The sequence below is a fragment of the Typopeltis vanoorti genome, chromosome 8, assembly GCF_054136105.1.
Source record: "Typopeltis vanoorti isolate ZY-2024b chromosome 8, IOZ_Tvanoo_1.0, whole genome shotgun sequence".
NCBI classification, from domain to species: Eukaryota; Metazoa; Arthropoda; class Arachnida; order Uropygi; family Thelyphonidae; genus Typopeltis; species Typopeltis vanoorti.
In genome coordinates this window covers 74,719,351-74,743,537 of record NC_143556.1, presented here as the reverse complement: position 1 = coordinate 74,743,537, position 24,187 = coordinate 74,719,351, and positions in this window count along the sequence as shown.

Genomic DNA, 24,187 nt, shown 5'->3' with positions numbered 1-24,187 from the left:
CATTTTCTCGAATTTATGCAACAGTCTACCATGCTGTATTCTGTCAAAAGCCTTAGCAAAATCCAAAAGTGTCATGGTGTATCCATTCCCCTCGTCTAGTTCAATGGTATCACTGTCATACAGAGTGTGCCTGTTGAGTAATGAGACAGCAATCATTATATCAAAACAAAGAACTATATTTGTAATTGTCAATTGCACGGATTCAAAATAATCAAACTCTGTACAATGAATACATCTGTCGTACAGGTGCTCGAAGGCACGGTGAAGTTCCTGAACGGAACTTCCTTAAATGTCTGGGGTCACATCGCGTTGGTTGTCTTCAGTGTCGCTGAAGCGATCCTCTATCAAGGCATACATCTTTGGGAGGAGGACAAAAAAAGGGGGGGGGTTCTATCACAGATATCGACTTCGAAGCCAGAAATTACTTCACAGGCAGTGCGCGGGCGCGTTCTCGTGCGACAGAAACCAATTTTTGTTGTGGAACAGCTCTTTTCTGACACGTCGCATGCGGACGTACAGGCGTTGCATCACTCCTAAGTAATACTGACTGTTCGGTGTGGTGCCTTCAGGAACAATGCCTTTGATGTGGATAATTCCAGCAGCGTCAATAAAAAAAAAAAAAAAAAAAAATTCCTGGTGGTTATCGGCCTGTTGGGCAACAAATCCCTAGCTTTCACCACATTTTTATTTGTCCTTGCAGAAACTGACCGTTCACAGCGTGATTCATCCAGCAGGGACTCCCTTCCTGCTGGATGAAAATTGAAAACCAGCGGAACATCCGTGAACAGCTCACACAGTCCTTACCGTAAACTTCTTTTAAGGTCCTGGTACACTAATTAACAGCAAAATTGTATCACAGCTCTTTGCTCCATGGTGCAACTTCTGACATGCTCCACTCACGCAAACTTACTTCAACGGTTGCCACAGGAAAACTGCTGCATCACTCAACTGGAAAGTTGCACCTCTGATTACAACACACTAGCGGTCAAAATTATAAATACGTTTGTTATTTTTATTCAAAGGACTGTCCTGTAAAAAATCAATCTCATGACTTAACCAGCACACTGTGTAGAATGTGCGCAAGTTTCTAAAACATGACCTCCCCTTATAAAACTCATGCTGTTCATCACAAAGTAGAGATTTTCTGTCAACCTATTTCGGAATGCAAGCCCTAACCAACTTTACCAAAATCTTCACCACCACTTCTGAAGTACTAATTGGTCGATAGTTGGATACATCGGTCTTTGCAGCACCTTGTGCGATGGAATTTCCACACATTCTTTCCAATCCTGCGGAGTCTTTCCTGTTCTTAGACTCATTAAACAGCCCAGCCTGGTTAAAGGAATAGCCAGTCAGCTGAACACTCGTTTAACGCACATGCTGATGTCCCATCAGTCCCTATTGCTGAATTCTTATTCAACTTGTGCAACAATTCTAACACCTCGTCCTCATACTCTTCACTGGATGAAGAAACCTGAGTTTCTTCATCCAGTGAAGAGGTAACAGTGAGCTCAATGTCGTGTACAGCAGATTGAGAGCTCTTAACAAAATGGGTAATCATTAGTTGAACAATCACTTCGATTACCCTCACACTATCTGCATTCACTAGTTATTCTTTCATATTCATTCTTTCTTTTGCTTACAGCATATCGATATAATTCTTGTGGGTTGTCTTTAGCACTAAGAGCCAGTTTCTTTTCATAATCAGACTTTGCTCCCCGTACAACAGTCGAGACTCTTCTGGCCTGCTGGTTATAATTATGGTACTGACATCATCCTTATGCACACGGCATTCCTTGCACATAGTGATTTTCTTACGAATCTCTTGCTTAATAAGATTACACATCCGTTTGACTCCTACTCTATTTATTCTTCGAACTCTCGGAACACATTCTGATATCGCATCATTTAAGTATTGTTTATATGCTTCCCATGCACTGTCGATATCCTTTCCAACCCATTCCAATGAACTCAGTAAACTCCTCAGTTGGTCATAATTTCCTGCTCTGTAGTTCAGCATGTAAACTTTTCTGAAAGGACAATTCATAAGCTTAGTCACTTCGCAAGTGAGTACCTCAGTTCCGCCAACCGGAGGCAGAATAGTTACGTCTTTAACTGAAATGCCCTCTGACACTATAATCAAATCTAACACTCTTTGCTCTCGAGTTCCTTTCTGTCACATGCTGCTTGAGAAATTCTCAGCAGCTCAATCAATCCGCTGTCGTTCTTCAAATGAGATTTTACTGCTACCCAATCAATGTTCGGATAATTAAATTCTCTTTTCGCGCTCATCTTTTGTATTTTGGTGATACGTGTCTTCATCCCTAGCATACGATCCACCAGGTCTGTAAAAACCCCAACTACAATTTAAAAGCCAATTAAATTTAGAATGTTATTAATGAGGCGCTATCTGGCAACTATTTCGTTTAATAAACTGCTATCACAAAATGCAAATATCTGTGTAGCGTACTCGGAGTGAGTGACTTTCCAACATTTGTATTTTAGTTGAGTTTGATTCTTTTCCAAAATTAGATGAGCTTTTAGTTCTAAGTTGAATCAGTTAGTCAATCTCATAAAAGTGAGGTAAAATTTTCCATTCAAAATTAAATTTTCAGCCCACATAAAAATAAAACTTTTCTGCAAGTATTGATTAGTATACTTATAAATCTTTTTTTATTTTTAATTTATTTTTTATAAGCGTGTGTAGCTCAGTGGATATAGCGTTTGCACACCACGGCGCTTGACAACACGAAGGAAGACTTTATTTCGAATCTAGTCATTGACTAGAGGAAATTTTTCTAAGCATGTTTTCGACCGGTTGCCGAGTTAGTCGATCTCTGGCACGAGCAAGTGGGTATTGTTCTCCCGGAAACTCGGGTTTTTCGTCCCGTAAACTCAAGAAAATCGACCGTAGAACCCACATTATTTCAGACATAAAATATATTGTATTACGGTTTATTTAATGTATTTAATGTCTGAAATCGTCACTGCGTTCCGCTTAATTAGTGATAGCCTTGGGCCAGCTGTCTCTGATTGGCTGCCAGTTGAGATTCAACTGCCCACTCAGTCTCCAAAACTTAGATAGGGCTAAACGGCCTCGCCTACTCTCTATATCCGGGAATAAAAAGGCGTTAGCTGATTTTTTTTTTTTTAGTTAGAGTTTAATGTGTAACAAAGTAAACGGTATTACAATGCACAGTGTACGATTTTTTACATTCTGAAAACGTGAAATTCTTCATTTTTTTTACTTTGAATTTTAATACAAAAAATAATATATTAACATTCTATTACATATGAGAGGCTGCGTAGCTCAGTAGAAGTGGCGTTTGCACTCTACGGTGCTTGATTGAACGAGCTTGTAGGAATTTTCATTTGCAAAGTAATACATACAACAACTTTACTGATTTAAAGGGTGAAGCGAATGCTTTTCATATTCCCTGCTATTTGGGGAATATGAAATATTCCTCCAGATAATTGCTATCTGGAGAGAAACTGTGAGTGGAGAAAGTTTATGAGATAATTGCTCGCCCTGAGTGGGCTTGAAGATTAGTCATCAGATTTGTGGTTTCAGATGGCTTTTGGTCTTTCATGTTTGAAGTAATCTGTTGAGTCGTAATTTGCCGCTAGTTGAATTAGATTATTAGGGTGCACAGATGCTTTCGAGAAGAATTTAACTGCTGTAGACTGCATGAAAGTGTAAATGTAGGGGACATTTGTGTCCCGATGCACAGTTCGTACGAACCAAGGGGCATTTAGGATCATTCTTAGGCATTTATTTTATACACGTTGTAACTGGAGAATATTGGTATTAGCGGTGTGGCTCCAAGCCGGAGAAGCGTAGGTGAGTGTAGGACAAACCACCAATTTATATATAAGTTATATATAAGTTTGATTCTGGTGTTCAGCTTACTGTTTCTGTTAATCAGAGGATATAAAGATGTCTGTATAAAGACATCAAAATTCATAGCTGGGTTATGATTTTTGATGTCTTTATACAGAGCGTTTTGATGTGGGAGCTGAAAGTCAGCTTTCTGTCCTGTAGTGCGCCTAGGTATTTGATCTCAGTTAGCCATGGGATTTTTGTGTTAAATTGGAGAATGTCTCCTGTAGGAAGCATTAATCTCCTCGAAAATAGCACGGCTACCCTCTTCTGAGGACTTACTTGAAGTCGCCATTTGGTGAAATATTGTTCGATTAGTAGTAGGTTTTCTTGCAGTTTCTTGATGGCTAGAAGCGGCTTTAAAGATCGCTAATATCGCTGTATCATCCGCGTATAGGGCTTTGATAGATGACAATGGGTTGTGCGGGATATCACACATATATATCATATATATATATGGCAAAGAGAATCGGTGCCAGTAAGGATCCTTGTGGGACCTCAGCCAGGATGCGTTTTTGTGCTGATATTGTACCCTATCTTAATTTTCATGAGTCTATCATGAAGGTATGAGTTAATCAGATTAATAATTCTCATTTTCTGCTTCACTTATTCTTGCTCTATCTATTCTACTGTGATGTTGGGGTTTATATTTCTTTTTTTAATTTCAACTTCATGTTTACACTCACTAAACTATGGTCCGAATCTATATCTGCTCCTTGAAAAGTTGGACACTGCTGTACTGATGTTATCCATCTTCTTTTAATCGTAATCATATCGATCATGTTCTTGGTTTTCCCATCATTTGATCGCCACGTCCATTTTGTACACTCCTTTTGTTGGAATCTTGTGTTACAGATCATCATCTCGTGGTCCACAGCAAATTCCATTATTTTTTCACCTCGTTCATTTCCTTCTCCTAAACCACAGTTTCCCATGACTCTTTCCCAACCATCATTATCTATTCCAACTTTGGCATTACAATCTCCTTCAATAATTAGCACTGCTTTAGTATTGTTTTTGTTGTATATGTCAGATCTTTGTAGAATAAGTCAATATCCTCATCTGTGCTGTTAGATGTGGGTGCATATATCTGGACTATTGATATGTTAAATGGTCTTGCTTGAAATCTTGCTACTATGATTCATTCATTGACTGGTCTGTAGCCTAACAGTGCCTCTCGAGCTCATTTGTTAAGAAGGAAGCCAACTCCTGCTTCGTGTTTGGTGTCATGTCCTGCCCACATACTTCGCATCCACTTATCTCTCCTGATGATGTCCATCGCATCTCCGCCAATCCTAGTATATCACACCGATATCTCTTCATTTCCTCCGGAAGTAGTTGTAGTTTTCCTGACATCCAAAGCATCTGTACATTCCATGTTCCTACTATCATTCACTTATTTATTAATGCTTTTGATCGTTTGCTCATCGTGGATATTATTGTTATTACAATATCGCACCGATTTTATTGATGATACAATTCGATTTTATTTTGGCACCAACATAAAAATAAAAAAAGTAAATAAAAATTTAAAAATGAATTAATTCATACTAATCTATAAAGCATTATGAGAAAACATTTCAAGATACGCAATCGCATCATACGCATTCTGCGTAGACTACAAACTTAACAGATTACAATCGATGCAAAATAAAATGCTGAAACTGATATTCTGGGAACAAAGAAAATAGTCCACAATCATACGGTCAGCAAGGACAGAAGAAAAAATATTTAAGGTGAAACACTTATTCCAAAACACAGTCATGTTAAAACATTACTGCAGCCCAACTTATAGAGCAACCAGAAAACATATCAGATAACAAGGCCACACTCAACAAACTACATAACATATAAATATAATTATCACTACGGAAAAGCCAACCAAAACTTCTACATAAGTGATATGATCAACATACTGCCTCTGGATAAACAGAGTTAAAATCGGGATATATACTGTATATAGTTATTATAACGTGATGGTCAATTAGAGGGAAATTGCCTAAAAAATTCTCTCAAGTACCAAGACTACAAACACGCCCCGTGCAACATCATCCCCTTCAAAAACGGGTGTATGTGTTGGTGTGTGCATGCATTCGCTTCTATCCGTCTTATTAAACAGGCATGACAATGCTACTGCCAGTTCCCTGGAACATTCCCTTAAGATGCGTGGTGATATGTTAGCAAATCCTATCGCGTTATTAACATCAAGGTTATTTATTTCGTCAAATATCTCCTGATCACTCACAATTAAGCTATCCCCTCCTATGTCCTCTACACTTAAGTTCCTCATGATTCCACCCTGATCAGGATGAAACACACTTATAAATTGATCACTGAATACCTCAACAATGTCTTCTGCAGCAGTGATCTTTCTACCACTTTCATCCCTTAACTTCATCTTTCCATCATTCTTCCTTCTACTTGCCACCTATCTAAAAAACTCTCGAGGGCTTTTCTTAGCCTGATTTGCCAATTTCTGCTCATACTCTACTTTTGTTTTCCTTACTAACTGAGTCACTCTCCTAGCATGTTCTTTATATTCTTCATGTGATTGATTACCATTATTCACCTTGTATCTCCTCCAAAGGACTTTCTTTTTCCAGATTTCATGCTTAAGTTCCACATTCATCCACTCTACATCAACGTTATTCAGCCTTTTAGGATACATTCATACATTGATGCTGTTATGTATTTCTTTGTCAGTTCCCATGCAGCATTTATTTCCTTACCGCTCAACTCCTCGTTCCATGTTATAGCTCCAAGCTGTCTCCTAAGCTTGTCATAATCATCAGCCTTATAATTCTACATATATCCTTTCCTCGCAGAAGCCTGCATATGACTAGCCATAACACAGGTGATTACTTCATGATCACTTTCAACAACTGGAGGAAAGTGTGAGACCCCCTCTAACAATTACATCCTCTGATGAAATTATCAGATCAAGAACTGTTGATCCTCGCGTGCCTTTCTTTACATGCTGCCTTAGATAGTTATCTGAAGAACTCGAGAAATTCACTTTCCTTATTCCTAAATGCTATCTCTTCATTTCAATCTCTACCGCCATAGTTAAAATCACCCCATAATAATTACCCTTCCTTTGGTCACTAATCCAAGTTGTTTATACATTTCTCCATCACCACCTTCCACATTCCCAGGCCTATAGCAACATCCAACTAAATATGTCTTCCTCTCAACCTCCACGTTACACCACACTACCTCATAACCATTGCCACTATTTCCCCCTTTCATGTCTACCTTATGTGGACTTAATTCCCCTGCTATCATCAGCAGCACTCCCCCTCCCTCCCTGCCCTTTCTATCCTCAAGAAAACATACTGCATCCTTCCATTTCTATTCCTTTTAGAATATCATCTTCATTCAACCATGTTTCACTTATTCCAATGCTTTGGGGGCGAATCAACTCAACCACTGAAACCATTTCATCCCCTTTATTTCTGATACTTCTGGCATTTGTGAACAAACAACAGTTCATTTTGAGGTCTATAGCCAGTCCTGACCAAGCCATATTCTGGTCGTGATTTCCCTGCTAATGCCAAAAATTCCTCCTTCTCATTTCGTATGCTTCTTGAATTAGTGTACAAAAACTGCAGATTCCCTTTACTTCTTATACCAGCTTCAGAACTGATATTCATTCTACTAATTTCAGTATTCACAATAGTCCCGTGCCGATTTTTATAAACTCTATTTTTAAAATTATTCCATGAAAAAGGATCAACAAACACACACATTCACTGCATAAGAGTCTCTGTTCTCACACTCAACCTCTTCAAATTAAGTTACCCTGCCCAATTACTTATTAATAGCATTCCTGCCATACTGTTAGATCATTTGTTTATTTTCCTCAAAATAAAAACAAGAATGCTAATTTTGTGTGCATATGTTTATTATATATTGTAATACAGAAAAAAATCTATACATTTTTTCCAATAACAAATTTAACTTCCTTTTCCCCACATATTTAATATTAGGAAACTGCAGAATTTGAGATCCACTAATTTGAATTCGCATGAATACAAAAGAACAATTATTGTCGATGCATTTTTTTTTTGAAATTTATAATATTCAGGTATTTATTTATTTATTTTCGTATATGAAGCGAAATTGACATTTTCTCTTTGTTAGACATAAATGCTTTGAACAATTAACGATTTTTTGGCAACCAAAGTCCACATTTCACAAACTTTGTGACGTCACAATTAAACTGGCAATATACACCCGATGAAACCTCTAATTCTTTGCTTTTTGAGTGAAGGCCTGCTTGACATTAGTCTTGTTCTTCTAACTCTCAACAAAAACTAAAGAATAAAGTGTGTAAGTACATCGCTAATTCCAATATATTACTATACTATTTTAGCTTATTGATAAAATCTAATAAATACAAAATAATTTCTTTTCTTTTTTTTTTAACATGCTAGAGAGGGAGAGAGAGAGAGATACACCATGAAAGAAAGAATAATTAATTGGTTATGAAAATATTGAGGAGTTAAAAAACTATTTAACTCCTACCTTCGCTTTTATAAATGATGAATGGTTAGTATGGATGGATATCATAGCTGTGTCATCTGAGAGGTAGCAGATTGACGTGTATCAGACAGGTCAATAATTTTGTTAAGAAATCGCTTCAAAATGGGGTTGATGGGTGGTAGCGTAGCTACAGGTCCGAACTTGCTAACTGAATTTCTTTTTCCTAATGTGTATATATATATATATATATACTGTTGTGATTATTATGATCTATAACATGTTGGGTATATCTCCAGTTTCAAATATTTTATTCAATAATTTTAGTATGATTGCTTGTAGGTTAGACGTGTGTTGTTTAATATCTTTGGGTCTAATAAAAAATAATATGTAGAACAGTAAAACAGGGAGTTAAGGCCCACGACCTTTCACTTGATTGATAAACTTAGATCTGATCCCACCAAATCCTGGAAGTCTGTTTTATTAATTTGAAGAACTACAGCAATAATATAGTGATAATATAACTTGGCGGTACTTATCTACTTATGTCGGTAGATATATGTTCACGGAGCTGGTTCGCGCGATGGCTTTGTCTATAGAGCTGAGCTACAGAGTCTCCTTGCATTTATTATTTATTATTCTGTTAGGGAACATTGTTGCATAAAACATCAGTGAGAAGTTCTACATATATATGAATCCTAAGGGATTATTTTACTCATTTATCATACAGTGATTAGTAAGGTTTAGTATTATGGCCAGTATCAACTACAACATTTTGTAGTTGATATTGCTAAAAAATACAAAATAAGTAGCTTCATCACTACAGCTATCATTCTTTTAGCAGATGCGGTTTGGTACTGAAATATTGTTCTACCCTACATTTGTAATTAATAAATATAAATTAATAATTCATAGTTCATATGTATTATTTCAATTTATAATTCATATTTATTATTTATAAGTTCCAGGGCGGCTCGTGCATATGCACTGGGAATAGCAGCACCCCCAATTTTTGTCGATACATAAATATATTTATCAATTTATTTATATTTGCTTGTAATATTTAATTTTATCATCAACAATCCTATACAATAATAAATTTAGTTTAATCCTTTATCCAAATGTAAGCAAACAAAGTTTGTGCCTGAAGTATCTTCAGGACTGAGGCAACTCGTAGTAAAGGCGGATTAAGCTCTCATCACTCCTTGTCTCAGTATCTCCCATAACGCAAATCACATCTCCTTGCTGACATGTATAATGCTACGCATTCAGGGAAGGGCCACTGCATTATAGGAGATATTAAGACAAGGAGTGATGAGAACTTGGTCCACCTTTACTACGAGTTATCTCAGTCTTGAAGATACTCCAGGCGCAAACTTTGTTTGCTGACACTTGGATGATGGATTAAACTAAATTTATTATAGTCTAACCAAGTGAAAAATAAACTTCCAACATCTTTCTCTAAATCCAGAGTAATTTAATAATAAGGTGAGACACCTTTAAGCAATTCGCGTAGGTAAATATGACTTCTCCATTGCCTCTACCTTAGTATCACCACTTCTGGGTCTGGCTCCCACTGATGAGACCTCAATAAAGGGCGAAACCGGCTGGGTAGTGGCCCTTCCCTTAATGCATAGCATTATACATATCCGCAAGGAGATGTGCTTTGCATTATGGGAGATATTAAGACAAGGAGTGATGAGATCTTGGTCCACCTTTACTACCTTTACTTTAATTTATTATAGTCTAACCAAGTGGGAAAAAACTTCCAAAATCCTATACAATTCTCTTATTTTGTATAAAAAATAATAAAAATCCATCTTGTAGCACTTAGGAGGGTGAAGGGCGCTAGCAGCACTGTGTTTACCACAGTGTCATATTGCTACGCGCGCAAGCATATACAGGTCATAGTGAGATGCGAGCTATTACCATAATGTGGCACTGTCCATCGCGCAGTTCCACTGTTGTTTATATGCAGTTTTCGCCAGTAAATATTTGGACATTACAATTAAATCCTGTAATAGTAATGTCCAAAAATTGTAAATCCATTCCTTTAATTACAATTTTTAATTTTATCGATAATAAACAATAATTTTTCATATTTATTATTTTTTTTTTAATTTAACATAAATACTTAAAGTGTGTATGTATATTTCAAAAGTTGAGGCACCCCACGATTTCAAGCCACGAGACGCCACTGTTTATAACTTATAATTCATATATGTATAAAATGAATTAAAACATTTCAGTTGTGTTTTTATTATTTATTTATTATTATTTGTTCGCTGCAATCCGGCTGTTTTAAGAAATTAGATTTTTCTTAAATCCATCCATATATATATATATATATATATATATATATATATATATATATATATATATATATATATATATATATATATATATATATATATATATATATAATCACATATAATACACAAGTTTATAAAATAACCAAGTTATTTTATAAACTTGGTTATTTTAACTCCTAATCCCAAGTATGCAAACAATTAAGTTCGCGCCTGAAACAAAGTTCAAGTCTTAAGGTGATACAACACAAGAGCAACTCATTGTAAAGGTGAGTAAAGTTCTGATAACTATTCTTAGTATTTTCCCATAATGTAAAGCATATCTCACTAGAAGATGTATACTGCAATGTATTATGGGTGGAGTCACTACCCAGACCGGTTTCAACCTTTTTTGAGGTCTCCTCAGTGAGTAGCTAGACCCTAAATAATATGTTGTATCATCTTTAGACTTGAACTTTGTTTCAGGCGCAAACTTAATTGTTTGCATACTTTGGATTAGGAGTTAAAATAACCAAGTTTATAAAATAACTTGGTTATCCTAATATACAATATCCCCAAGTTAAAAAATTTATTACATATATATATATATATATATATATATATATATATATATATATATATATATATATATATATATATATATATATATATATATGTATTACACACACACATATATAAATATATATCATCATCATCATCATACGTATCAAGGATTTTAGGCCTAGTATGGCCTGTTCCGGCCTTAGAAGTCATCGTTGAATCGTTTAAGAGGACGTCCTGGTTTTCTTTTTCTTAATGGCTTGTACTTTAAGGCTTGTTTTGGTAATCTTTCTGTTTTCATTCTTTGAACGTGTTCCATCCATCTATGTTTATATTTTTTAATTTTTTCAATTACTGGTTCTTGGTTTAATTCTTTCATAGTATCTTCGTTTCTTTTGTGATCAAATAGGGTATACTTTGCAGTTTTTCTCATAAACTTCATTTCTGCTGTTGTTAATCTTTGTTTGTCTTTTTGTTGTTCCATGTTTAATAACAACACTTCAACTATTCATTGCAAAAGAATTGTTCAGCAGTCGTAGCACGACAGCAACTTCCGCTATCTTCCCTATCCACAATAAAGTCCAAATCCGAACCCCATTGAGAATTAAAAGGATATGTTAGAAAAACAGATTTCGGAGCAAAATCTCCTTCCTTCAAATCTGAGCCAGTTAAAGCACTGTCTGGTGAATGCCTGATATGTTGTAGAGAGATAGATGTAATCCAAGATCTTGTGGAATCTATGCCAAACCGTCTATGTGTTGTAATTCGGGATAAACGAGGTCCAACACGGTATTAAATAAGTTTCTAATTCACTGGCAGCAGAGGGGACCAAGTGGATGTAGGACCTGACAGCCTCCAGGAGTACCGAGCTATGTGGAAAAATTAAGAGGTCCTATAAGAACGATATAGAGAGAAGATAAAGACAAATTCAATACTGCCACACAAGTAAACTAGGCTGCAAGAGAAATGTCAACTTTTCCAAATGCCGAAATTTTTTAGGAATCCTGGAAATTTTATCACCAGGGCCCCCCCCACCCCACCCCACCCCTCCAACTGGCTTAATTCTCCCCTGTTGGCGGGTAGATGTATTTATGTTAACAGAAAGCTATGCGGTCAACTTAGAAACATAATTTAATAGTTCTTTGTAATTATTAAAATAATCCTCTACCTTTTATTCCCTACTGGGAGTAAACGAGGCCATTTTAGTCTTATCTATCTTTTAATGAATGAACTTCCCGTTCAATCGTTAGATAGCTGGCCCATCACTAGTTATTTTAAACAAATCTGAAAAATAATACACCTGAACAATTGGTCAACAACTCGAGCGCTCTCTAAGAAATATTTTTGTAAGATGAAAATGTCTCATAAAGCACAGAGATTTCAGTTATCAGTGGAAGTGGCGCTTGCGTCCTCTGCGCTTGGTCGCTCGAAATGAGACTTAGGTTCAAGTCTAGTCACTGACTGAAGGAACTTTTTCTAAGCCTATTTTCGACCGATTCCCGAATTAGTCGATCTCTGGCACGGACAAGCGGGTTTTTCCTCCTGGAAACTCGGGTTTTTCGTACCGTAAACTCAAGAAAATCGACCATAGTACCCACATTATTTCAGACAGTAACATATCTTGTTAGGGTTAGGTACCAAGAGAGGGCAGCACTTGTTTGCCAGCCTCTTCATCCGTGGCCGCCTATAATTACTGATAGACATGGGCCAGTTATCTCTGATTGGCTGCCGGTGGAGAATGAACTGCTCACTCAGTCTCCAAAAGCTAGATAGGGTATAAAGGCCTCGCCTTTATACCCTATCTAGGATATAAAGGCTTTATTCCTTATATATTCCCTATAAGGAATAAAAGGCGTTAGCTGATTTATTTTTATTTTTATTTGAAATTGTTATTTACAAATTTTCCGTCTCAAGAAGGAAGAAAATAAAATAAAAACCAACACAATTACGGCAATTTTATTTATTTATATTAATGTTTTTTGTTGGGGAAAGGGGTAGGATACAGCTCGGAAAATTCAGCAAATACACTGGTGTCCAAAAGCTAAGGACAACTACATTTTTACCTGTATATGAGAAAAAAATTTTATGACTACAACCAAATGTAAATGGAGATCGATTTATTTGGATGGGCATATTAATAAATTATATTACATTACATTACACAAAAATGTGTTATAAATTTCCTACAAATTAAACTGCAATACATTTTTGGCAAAAGTTACACATTTCCGAAAGACGTAGTTAAGGAATTAATGCACAGTGTTTATAGAAAACTATGTGTAGAAAATTTCAGTATAAAATATGTCCACCCCGAACTGCGTTGCAGCCATCAATTGGTACAAAGAATGGTTACGACATTGTCGTACCATTCTTTGTACCAATTGATGCAGAAATTCTTGAAGAAAACTAGCCCACACCTCCATTAGAGCAAGGATAAGGCCCTGTTTGTTTTTTCTGGAGGAGAATTTTGAGCAGTAATGCGCTTCCTTGCCATGTCCCAAACGTGTTCTATGGGATTGAGATCTGGAGTGTGTGCGTTAGCCACTCGATTCCATTGATATCTTTGGTCTCCAGAAGTATATCTCCACTGCTCGTGTAGGATGTGGTGTGGAAATGTCATCCATAAAAATGAATTCTTCGCCTACAGCAACATGGGACAATTGAACATGACTTTGAAGAGCTTCATTACAATATCGTTCACTAGTCGTAGTTCCGTTTTCCAGCACTTGCAGCTTGCCAAGTCCATAAAGCATAATGCCTTCCCACTGCGATGGTAAGAAGCAGTGCCGTAACTAGCTTTTCATTGGCCCTGTGCAATATTTTATTTTTGCCCCCCCCCCCCCATTTTTTTGAAACGTTAGGGAATCGGCCCTACTTTGGCAAAATTTAAAATTTGATTTGAAAATGAAAATATAATATAATATACAAATTATTTTTTTATACCCAATTTCAGGCCTCCTCCCTCCTGGGCCCTTTGCCTGTGCACTCGTTGCACCTAACTAGTTACGGCACTGGGAGCAGTACCACTTTCGCTCCAGATCAAGTGTCTAGAATCAGAGGAAAGAGTACATAGCCCATTAGTGTCTTGTCCAATTTTTACAGAAACAACACCACTGAAAACGAGCTCTATGATGAGCTGTGGATAAAGGTATGCAAGACTACAGCCCTTCTGGCGTATAGGCTTACTTGTTGCAGACTTCTTGCCACAGTTTTTCAAGATATCCACGCACCTGTGCTGGAATGGAGCAGACTTGCAAGCTGACCTGCGGTGGCGATTCGATTACGTTTTGCTCCAAAAATCGGTCTTCATGCTCCATAGTAGAGCGAGGGCGACATCTTAGAAAACGTCTGAAACACATTTCATTAGTTTGAAACGATATCAAGAGCCTGGATAACACAACGCTATGTGAGATTCCAAACACTCTGGCAATATCAAGAATCCTGGAGCACTCTGCAAGCTCTCCAATAACTCATTCCAGCGTTAAATCAGCTGGATGATTTCTTCGAGTTTGCAACTTTATTCCTTCACGAAAAGAGCTCCCTTCGAATACAATTTGCTTAATGCAGCCTTTATCCAGTTGGTTGTTACCATTTGATCCCTTAGAGCTCGATTCGAAAATTTGAATGTGTAGCCGCTCTCTACTCGAAATCGTCAGTTTATTCAAATTGTTACAAGCTGATTTGTCTGAATTTAGTTGTAATCGTCAGAAATAGTATTCGTCCTTAGGCTTTGGACACTAGTGTATAATATAATATACGCACAGCAATACCAGCTAAGTCAAACAATACGAGATAGGAATTTGTCTGTTGTATTCTTGTCGTGTTTCGACTATATTGTCGGGATATCCGCGTACCTGTGCTGGAATGGAGCCGACTTGCAAGCTGACCTGCCGTGGCGATTCGATTACGTTCTGCTGTTAGAACCAAAAATCTGTCTTCATGCTCCGTGATAGACGAAGGGCGACATCTTAGCAAACGTCTGAAACACATTTCATTAGTTTGAAATGATTTCCAGAGCGTTGATTGCACTCATCGATGAATGATGGATTCCAGTTGCCTATTGATTTACATAAAGGGTTAAATGAGTTCTGCCTACTTAATTTGGGAAACAAATACATTAGAAGATTCATTTATTTTTGATTTTAACCTACTACTTTAGTGATACCAGAGACATGTCCTGTGTCTAATATGTTATGTGATATCATTAGATTCCAATATAAAATCGTACTTTTGTAACAGGTACAGAGTTACAAAAGTAAGCCACTTCCACTAAGCTACACAGGTTCCCTTTAAAGGAAACCTGTGTAGATCAGTGGAAGTGGTGTTTACACTCCTCAGCGCTCAACCGCCTGAAAAAAATAGCGTTACGAGATCGATTCCAGTCGCCGACTAGAGGAACTTTTTCTAAGCCTTTTTTTGGCCTGTTTCCGAGTTAGTCGATCTCGGGCACGAGAAAGCGGGTTTTTCGTCCTGTACACTCAAGAAAATGGACCCTAGAACCGACTCTATTTTCAGACAGTAAAAATATGGTGTTATGGTTAGGTACCACGAGATGACCGTACTTGTTAGTCGTCTCTTCACTGCGTGCCGTTTAATTAGTGATAGCCTTGGGCAAACTATCTCTGATTGAATACCAGTGGAGATTGAACTACTCACTCAGTTTCCACAAGTTAGAGAGAGCTAAAACGGCCTTCCCTACTTCCTATACGGGAATAAAAGGCGTCAGCTGATTTTTTTTCTTTTTTTTAATAGTCATGGGTCAACAAATTATGCAAATCTTACTCGCCACAAAAGAAATTCAAAAGCTCTAAATTACCTGGTACTATAGTATAATGATTAATTTATTTATGGAGAGAAATAAGCTTCTTCCGAACAGTCTAGCTTCCACAAACATCAATCAACAACTGGTCATCTAGTCAGATCCAATGCATCCTTCCTAAAACTTTGAGCTCGTTAGTCTTGGTTTTCTTGATATGATAAAGCATACAAAACTCTTTCGAGATTTGGAATATTGAAAGTCTTACACATCTGTAATCTCCCTCTTTTTATCCAACTCAATCTTTCAAGTCCAAGTGGGAACCACTCTCATGCCTGTACACCCAAGGCGAGGGAGTCGTGCAAAATTCAGTTTTAAGTGTCACGCTTTTTTCAAACAAGTTTAACTTAATGACTAAACAACTGTAAGTAATGTCCTCAATATGGATAATTTTTACTTTCTGTGATTCATTTAATGAGCGTAGTCATAGACTGATGCCACAAGCCAGTGAACATCTTTTAAAATGTGCATATGTGAGAATATGTTCAGATTTTACGTCTGTGTGCATTTGTGGTTTTCATCCCAATCCAGAACTCTAAACACAAACTTTAATACAGGCTGCATCTAAAACCAAGTTATTTGGGCTCTCATTTGACAAGAAACTTTTCCGCGATGTAACTGATGTAAGGCAATGAACATCCTTCACATCCTTCTACCTCTTGGGGTACTGACACTACTTTTTACCCATGGTGAAAAAATCTATACAACACTCATCAGATCGCCATATAACCCTTTGATTTGCAAACAAAATTCGCTCTTAGGAGCAAACTATTAAGGGAGATAAAATTGCACACCGTCAAATACATTTTGGGCCACCAATGGACAGGGACTGGCAATTATTGCCCACCCCTGTCAAGTCAATCCCCACTTTCCTGAAGTATGACGTTTCCCACAAAAGGGGCCCTGGAGAAACTAGCCAGTATTCCCAATACAAAAGGAGTTCCTAGTTAAAGGAAATGCCAACTGCTCTAAATCAGGGCTGTCCAAAGCACTGCCCGCGGGCCGCATGCGGGTTTTGATTTTCACGAGCGAAAAAATAAAATAACAATTTGAATTGAATGCTATTACATATTTTAATTCCATGACTAATCGATAATGTCGATGTTGGTAATTTTATTTGGTGTTTTTACATCACTATATACCCACGTGCTTTTCAAATATTAGATGTGTCAAAGAAGCGTTCTTACACTGTTTTGTTCCAATGCGCATGCTCTGGGCGCTCACGCGGAACATGAGCGCGCGATTAGTGTCGTTCGTTTGTTCAGCTTTCGAGGTTGTGTCGCTGCTGATCACTAAATTACTAGATACGCATTGTGATGCGGCCCTTGGATAATTTTTCTTTTTAATGCGGCTCTCGGATTACCTAAGGTTGGACAGTCCTGCTCTAGATCATAGGTATTATTCGTTGCTCATTGAAATACCACCGCCTGGCATACTGGAAGTCTGAAGTCGCAAGCGCCATGTTCAAGAGCAGGAATTCTGGTTTCTGTTTTCCCCATCTCTTCTCGCAGTGCAAGTGATACTTTTCAAGGCCATGATAAACATATTTAGCAACCCATAACCTCCTCCATTTCGAGTGTTCATCAGTTAAACGGTGGTGCTACAGGCCGACTGTCAGTTGGTGCATGGGCCGCAACCTATCAGTAATGAGTCAGGAGGCTTCCCAGTCAACTGGTGCATGATTCCACTGGCATATACTCTGCTAGGTTGTCTGCAGGAGTTTCTCTCTGTATGAGTCATGTCCAAAAATTTATTTCCTCTCGCTGCACGCCAAAACCATATCCTTCTAATCATGATTACTTATGAACTCCTGTAAACAATGACAGTAACACTGTGAAAATAATCTCCCTCATAAGCCATTACAAAGCATCACATCAAAACCAGACAACATATAAACCAATCCAGAATCTCTTCACTACTCACTTTCACACCCACTTTACTAACATCCGTGGCATTAACACAAACCTAAATTATGTTCACCATTGTCCGCACCCAATGTCAGATCTACACACTTCAAGATACTTTTCCCAAGGGTGGCAGGTGTACTTTTGTGACATAGCCTAGCTGAAAATGTCTAATTTAGAATACCATGCTTTTGACCTTCTCTGGCTAAAGGTTTCCTTGCACCATTTAGTAACATTTATTTGCTGCATTTACTGTTTTCCACACCCACTAATAACCATTCAAACTTCACATTCCCTTCCATGAAACTCATCTGCAATCCAGGTATCCATATAGTGAGGTAATCTTCCTGGATGCGGACCTGAACGTCTGGATAGAATTGTGGACCTCAACGTCCGCAATTCTATCTGGCTCCCCTCTCCCAGCACCACCGACCAAGCTGGACGAGAAGTAGTCTGCTATAAATAACGACCACATAAATGGTGCATCTACCTACTCAGATTCCTGATAAATAATCTGCTTCTCTCCAAATACTATGGATCTTTTGACCAGTTCTTCCAGATACTCCATAGAGGTCACCTCTCCTCTTGGCAACTCAAACCACAACCTTGTATGTCTCCTCGTTCACAGAACATCTCTCTCAACCTTGCATCCTCTGTCACTACAAAGGAGTCAATTGGGATGACCCCTGCAATTTCTATTCGTTTTCCTTGGTATGCCTATGTCTTCCACTAACCTGACACTAGCACTTGCTGTGAATGAATCAGAGAAATTATTCTCATTGGTATGAAGGGTTTCAATCCCTATTTAACCCATAATCCTCATGAGCTTTCCAATCCCTGGTTCAACCAAAATGTGTCAAAGCAGTGAAAGAAAAAATTTAGCTTACCGCATGTGGATTGCATCAAGAACCCTAGATCACAAGATTATCTACAACCCATAATCTTAAACATTGATCAACATACCATCCTTCAATGGGGTGCAAGGATAACCGTGCCATGCTCAATGTCACTAAAACAGTGTCACAAAACCCTCTTTCCCCTGTTCATGAGTAGCTCATTTATGGACAGGGGGAAAGACGGTAGGTGATAGGACAAAGCCTCAGAGCTTACACAAATCACCAGGCTGGACCAGATTTCTCTGCCTGGACTAACATTTATCTCCACTCACTTCTAGTATAAACACATCACATCAATAGACTTATCCCCCCCCCCCACAAAAAAAATAGGCACTCTCCTTCAGGAGGCTATTTTACAAGCCAACCCTTAACTATATACAAATCCCAAATCTGGCCATGCCTAGAACACAGCTGTGTTTGAGGTGGTGCACCTAAAACTTCCCTTAAAATATTTGACAATGCCCAGAGGTAGGAGGCAAGTCTGCTCACAGATGATCCTTCTGTTATAGCTTCACTTCAGCTTTTATCTCAGATAGTGCTTCAGCACTCAGTCTGTTATACAGGTATTTCCATGATCACTGCTCTAGAGAACTAGCAACCATTATTCTTCTACTTTCTTGCATCTGTTAACACAAGAGCAGCTGCTGTCCAGCATCCCATTACTGTGTAATGGGATGCTGGACTGCTTCTCTTCCTCTTATTCTATTGTGCACTGGAACAGTCTTTCTCATGAAGTATTTCTGAACAATTACAACTCTTCGAGAAAAAAACAAACTTCTCAGTCCTTACTTGCACACACACATGGCATAGATGTGCATATAGGTCGCTCAATCTCTCGTGTATGGGATCAACATAAAAAAACAATAACTGTCCTGGCATTTATACACACCACATGCGCTTTACTTTCTACAGGCTACCCAAACATTTCACCTTTCCTGTTATCTACCAGCAGCTTTCTTTCACTGTCTTCCTTTCTGTGAAAGGAATACAATGATTTTGAGCTTGTTTACACACGTTTAAAAATCAGAGGGTCTAGTGGGATCTTCTATTCTTCAGGCAGCTTATCTATCAGAATGCAACAACTTCACTGCTGAGCTGTATACAAGAGTTTGCATTAACATACCATGCTATGCTACCAAAGGTGCATTACATAACATATACAGGGAAATTCAAAAGTCTCCATCACTTTTAAGTGTCAGTTTTCTTCACTAAACATGCTCTACATGGTTGCCATTCCTTTGAAAACACAAAACACATCCCCTCATGTTAGCACATCTATTGTTATGCGAGTAAAACATTATTCCCTGTTTGGATATTTTTGAATCATCTTGTATCCAACATGTCCTCTGTTATGGAAGATACATGTGAACACATGCCTCTATTGATCCCAAACAACGTTGAAATTAAGCAAAACAAGGCCACACAAAGCAGCTAGGTCAACTTGTTTCTCTAGCTTTCACCACATTCATGTTCCCTGCACGAATTATAAATAGATCATAATACATACACAAACCTTTATCCCAGTTGTAGTCATCATGGAATAGTCCAACCATGAGCTCCATCAAATCAAGTCTAAAATCAAACCGTCTAGTCCAGTCTATGCAGGGACCATAAAGAGGAAGTTCTTGCTCCGCTTTGACTCCTTTGAGGTGTCACATTATTACGTGACACCTCCAAGGAGTCAAAGGACTATGGGTGAAACTGATAGCATTATGAGAAAAATTATAAAGCCTATTAAGATGAAAAGAATTTAAAACAAGTTTTATATATATATATATATATATATATATACATACATACTCGATTAAATGACATTACTGCTGCCTTTACTTAGGTTACTTTGTATAATATGTCCACAAATAATAATATACATAGCCATTATTTATTTGTAATAATGAATTTAGGATGTTTAAATATGAAAAGAATAAATTAATTTATTGCAAATTTTTCATACCAATCTGTGTGACTTTTCAAGCAACCGTAATGCATGACAATCTATGCAGTATTGTTTAATCCCATTTTTTTTCCAACTTAGAATATTATTATAGACACTAATTTTACATGCTATACCGCGTGAAATGGGAGACATTGGAAAATGAGGCTGTGAGGAAGAATTTTGCAGATGACATTTCCTCCAGGTTCAAAGAGATTCCCAAGCATACTGCAGATGTTGAGGAGGAATGGAAGCTGTTCAGAACAGCTGTCACTGCCTCTGCACTCTCATGGTGTGGCAGAAAGCGGCTCGTCGTGGCAACGGGCAGTGAGAAAATGACACCTTGGTGGAACCAAGAAGTCCAAAAAACTGTCCGGGCAAAAAAAGGAGTCCTACCTAACATGGCTTAGAGTCAGGTCACCTGAGATGCGTTTGCAGTATGCTGAGGCACGAAAAGCTGCTGCTAAGGCAGTAAAGACAGCAAAGCAGAAGGCTTGGTAATCCTTTGGAGAAAGATTAGATTCATCCTATGCAAATGCAAACAAAGTATTCTGGCAGACCATCCGCCGCCTTCGAGGGAGGAAATCGTGCACAGCAAGGGTAATTAAGGCCTCTGATGGTGCACTTTTAACAACCGAGAAGGATATCCTCCACAGATGGAGGGAATACTTTGAGAGCCTTCTTAACCCGGGTGGCCCAGCAGTTGTGGACATCCAAGAGGTGCAGATCGGGACAACGACTATTCTCACAGCAGAAGAGGTCCATTTAGCAATAAAATCGCTAAAATCGGGCAAGGCTGCTGGCGATGATGAAATTCGGCCCGAAATGCTAAAAGCCTTAAATCGAGACGGTGTTCTCTGGCTGACTCGAGCGTGTCAGGCTGCTTGGATATCTGGGCGAGCACCAAAGCAATGGCAGACAGGCATAATAATACCAGTCTTTAAGAAGGGAGACCAGAAGGATTGCAGTAACTATCGTGGTATCTCTCTGCTCAGCCTGCCTGGGAAAGTGTATGCTAAGCGCTTGGAAAGACGGTGCAGGAGCATAGTTGAGTCAAAGTTCCAGGAAGAACAATGTGGCTTTCGTCCTGGTAGAAGCACAACTGACCAAATCTTCACTTTAAGGCAAGTCTTTGAGAAATCTTGGGAATATGCCAAGAATGTCTACACATGTTTTGTGGACTTGGAGAAGGCATATGATCGGGTTCCTCGGGATAAGCTTTGGCAAGTAGTACAGGAATATGGAGTGGATGGTCAACTATTAGCTGCCATCACGTCCCTGTATGAATGCCCAGAGTTTTGTGTCCGGGTAAACGGCACAAAGTCTGAACCTTTCACAGTCTCCATTGGCCTCCGCCAAGGGTGTGTTCTGTCACCCCTCCTTTTCATAATATTTATGAACTGGATTGATAGGCACAGCCGAGGCAGTGAGTGTGTCAGAATTGAAAATATAGCATTGGACGTCTGCTTTTTGCAGATGACCTAGTTCTGCTTAGCTCTTCCACAAATGACCTCCAGCGGACCCTGGATAGGTTTGTAGCTGTAGATCAGTGTGGCCAAAACTGAAACATTTGTGGTCTCAAGACAACCATCCCAGTGCACTCTACATATAAATGGAGTCCCAGAGTTTTGTGTCGGGGTAAACAGCACAAAGTCTGAACCTTTCACACTCTCCATTGGCCTCCGCCAAGGGTGTGTTCTGTCACCCCTCCTTTTCATAATATTTATGAACTGGATTGATAGGCACAGCCGAGGCAGTGAGTGTGTCAGAATTGGAAAATATAGCATTGGACGTCTGCTTTTTGCAGATGACCTAGTTCTGCTTAGCTCTTCCACAGATGACCTCCAGCGGACCCTGGATAGGTTTGTAGCTGTAGATCAGTGTGGCCAAAACTGAAACATTTGTGGTCTCAAGACAACCATCCCAGTGCACTCTACATATAAATGGAGTCCCAATGAGACAGGTGGAGAAGTTTAAATACCTTGGGTCCATATTCACAAATGATGGAAAGTGGGACGTAGAGCTAGATACTCGAATAGGCTTAGCAAGCTCAATATTGCTGGAGCTTGGCCGTTCAGTAGTATTGAAGTGGGAGTTAAGCCAGAAGGCAAAGCTGGCTGTCTTCAATACAGTCTATGTCCCCATCCTCTCATATGGTCATGAGAGTTGGGTAATGACCGAAAGAATGCGGACACGAATCCAAGCAGCTGAGATGAGGTTCCTTCGAGGGGTTGCAGGGCTGACAAAACTCGACAGAGTCAGAAGCTCTGCAATTCTGGAACCCTCAATACTCAACCGCTGCTTCTCCGTGTTGAGAGATCACAGTTACGCTGGTACGGGCACCTGGTCAGAATGCCACAAGATAGGCTCCCTCAGCAGGCCCTCTTTGCCAAGCCAGAGGGTGGGAGGCCACGTGTAAGGCCAAGGACTCAAAGTTTCATGGCGAATATAGTAACTATAAAAGTATCGGCGACTACTAGCGTAAGCTAAAGCACGTAGTCCTAAGTATGTCGTACGAACTAGGGCAACTCATAGCAAAGGTGGGGAAAGTTCTGATCGGTATTCTTAGTATTTCCCATAATGAAAAACCCATCTCCAAGGAGATGGGTGATGTTATACATTATGGTGGGAGGTCACTACCTAGACAGGTTTCGATCTTTATTGAGATCTCATCAGTGAGTAGCTAGACCAAAAATAATACTAAGGGTAGCAAAAAAGAACTTATATGCTCTGCTAATACGAGTTGTTAAAAAGGTGCACCCATAAATTATTTAAAATAAAGAGCCAATAGGCTTCATTTCGGCGATGTAAACATTATTCAGCTTACGCGAGTAGTCGCCGATACTTTTATAGTTACTATACTATATTCGGCATGAAACTCTTTGATTCCACTCTGAGTTTATTATTCGGTTTTAAAACAATGTGGGATTTAATATCCCCTTAATTTAAATAATGTTTACATCGCCGAAATGAAGCCTAATGCTTTTTATTTTAAATAAATTACTCCTATTAATTTCCTATATCAGCGTTTCCGATTTTTCCTACGACGGCACATTTCACAAATCCTGAAATTTTCACAGAACACCTTAGTTATTTTGTAATGTATTAATAATTAATTATGGCATAATCATAAAGAGTATTATTACACTTATGTATACGGTATGACATGTTGACAAATATAAAATTACATTTAAATCAGTTATCAATCACTTGCCTAATGAAATCTTGTAGCATATTGTGGTTTCCTCAGGCCAACATCATTAAATTAATTTGTGCTGATTTTCATTGACATATCCCATTCTGATCACCAAAAATTTAAATTATTATTATAAGCTAACAAGTGAATGCAGACTTTTTTCCCTGTGTGCTGGTAGTTCCCCCTCCTTTTGTATATCCTGGAGATCGCTTTATAGCTGGAGGTGGATGA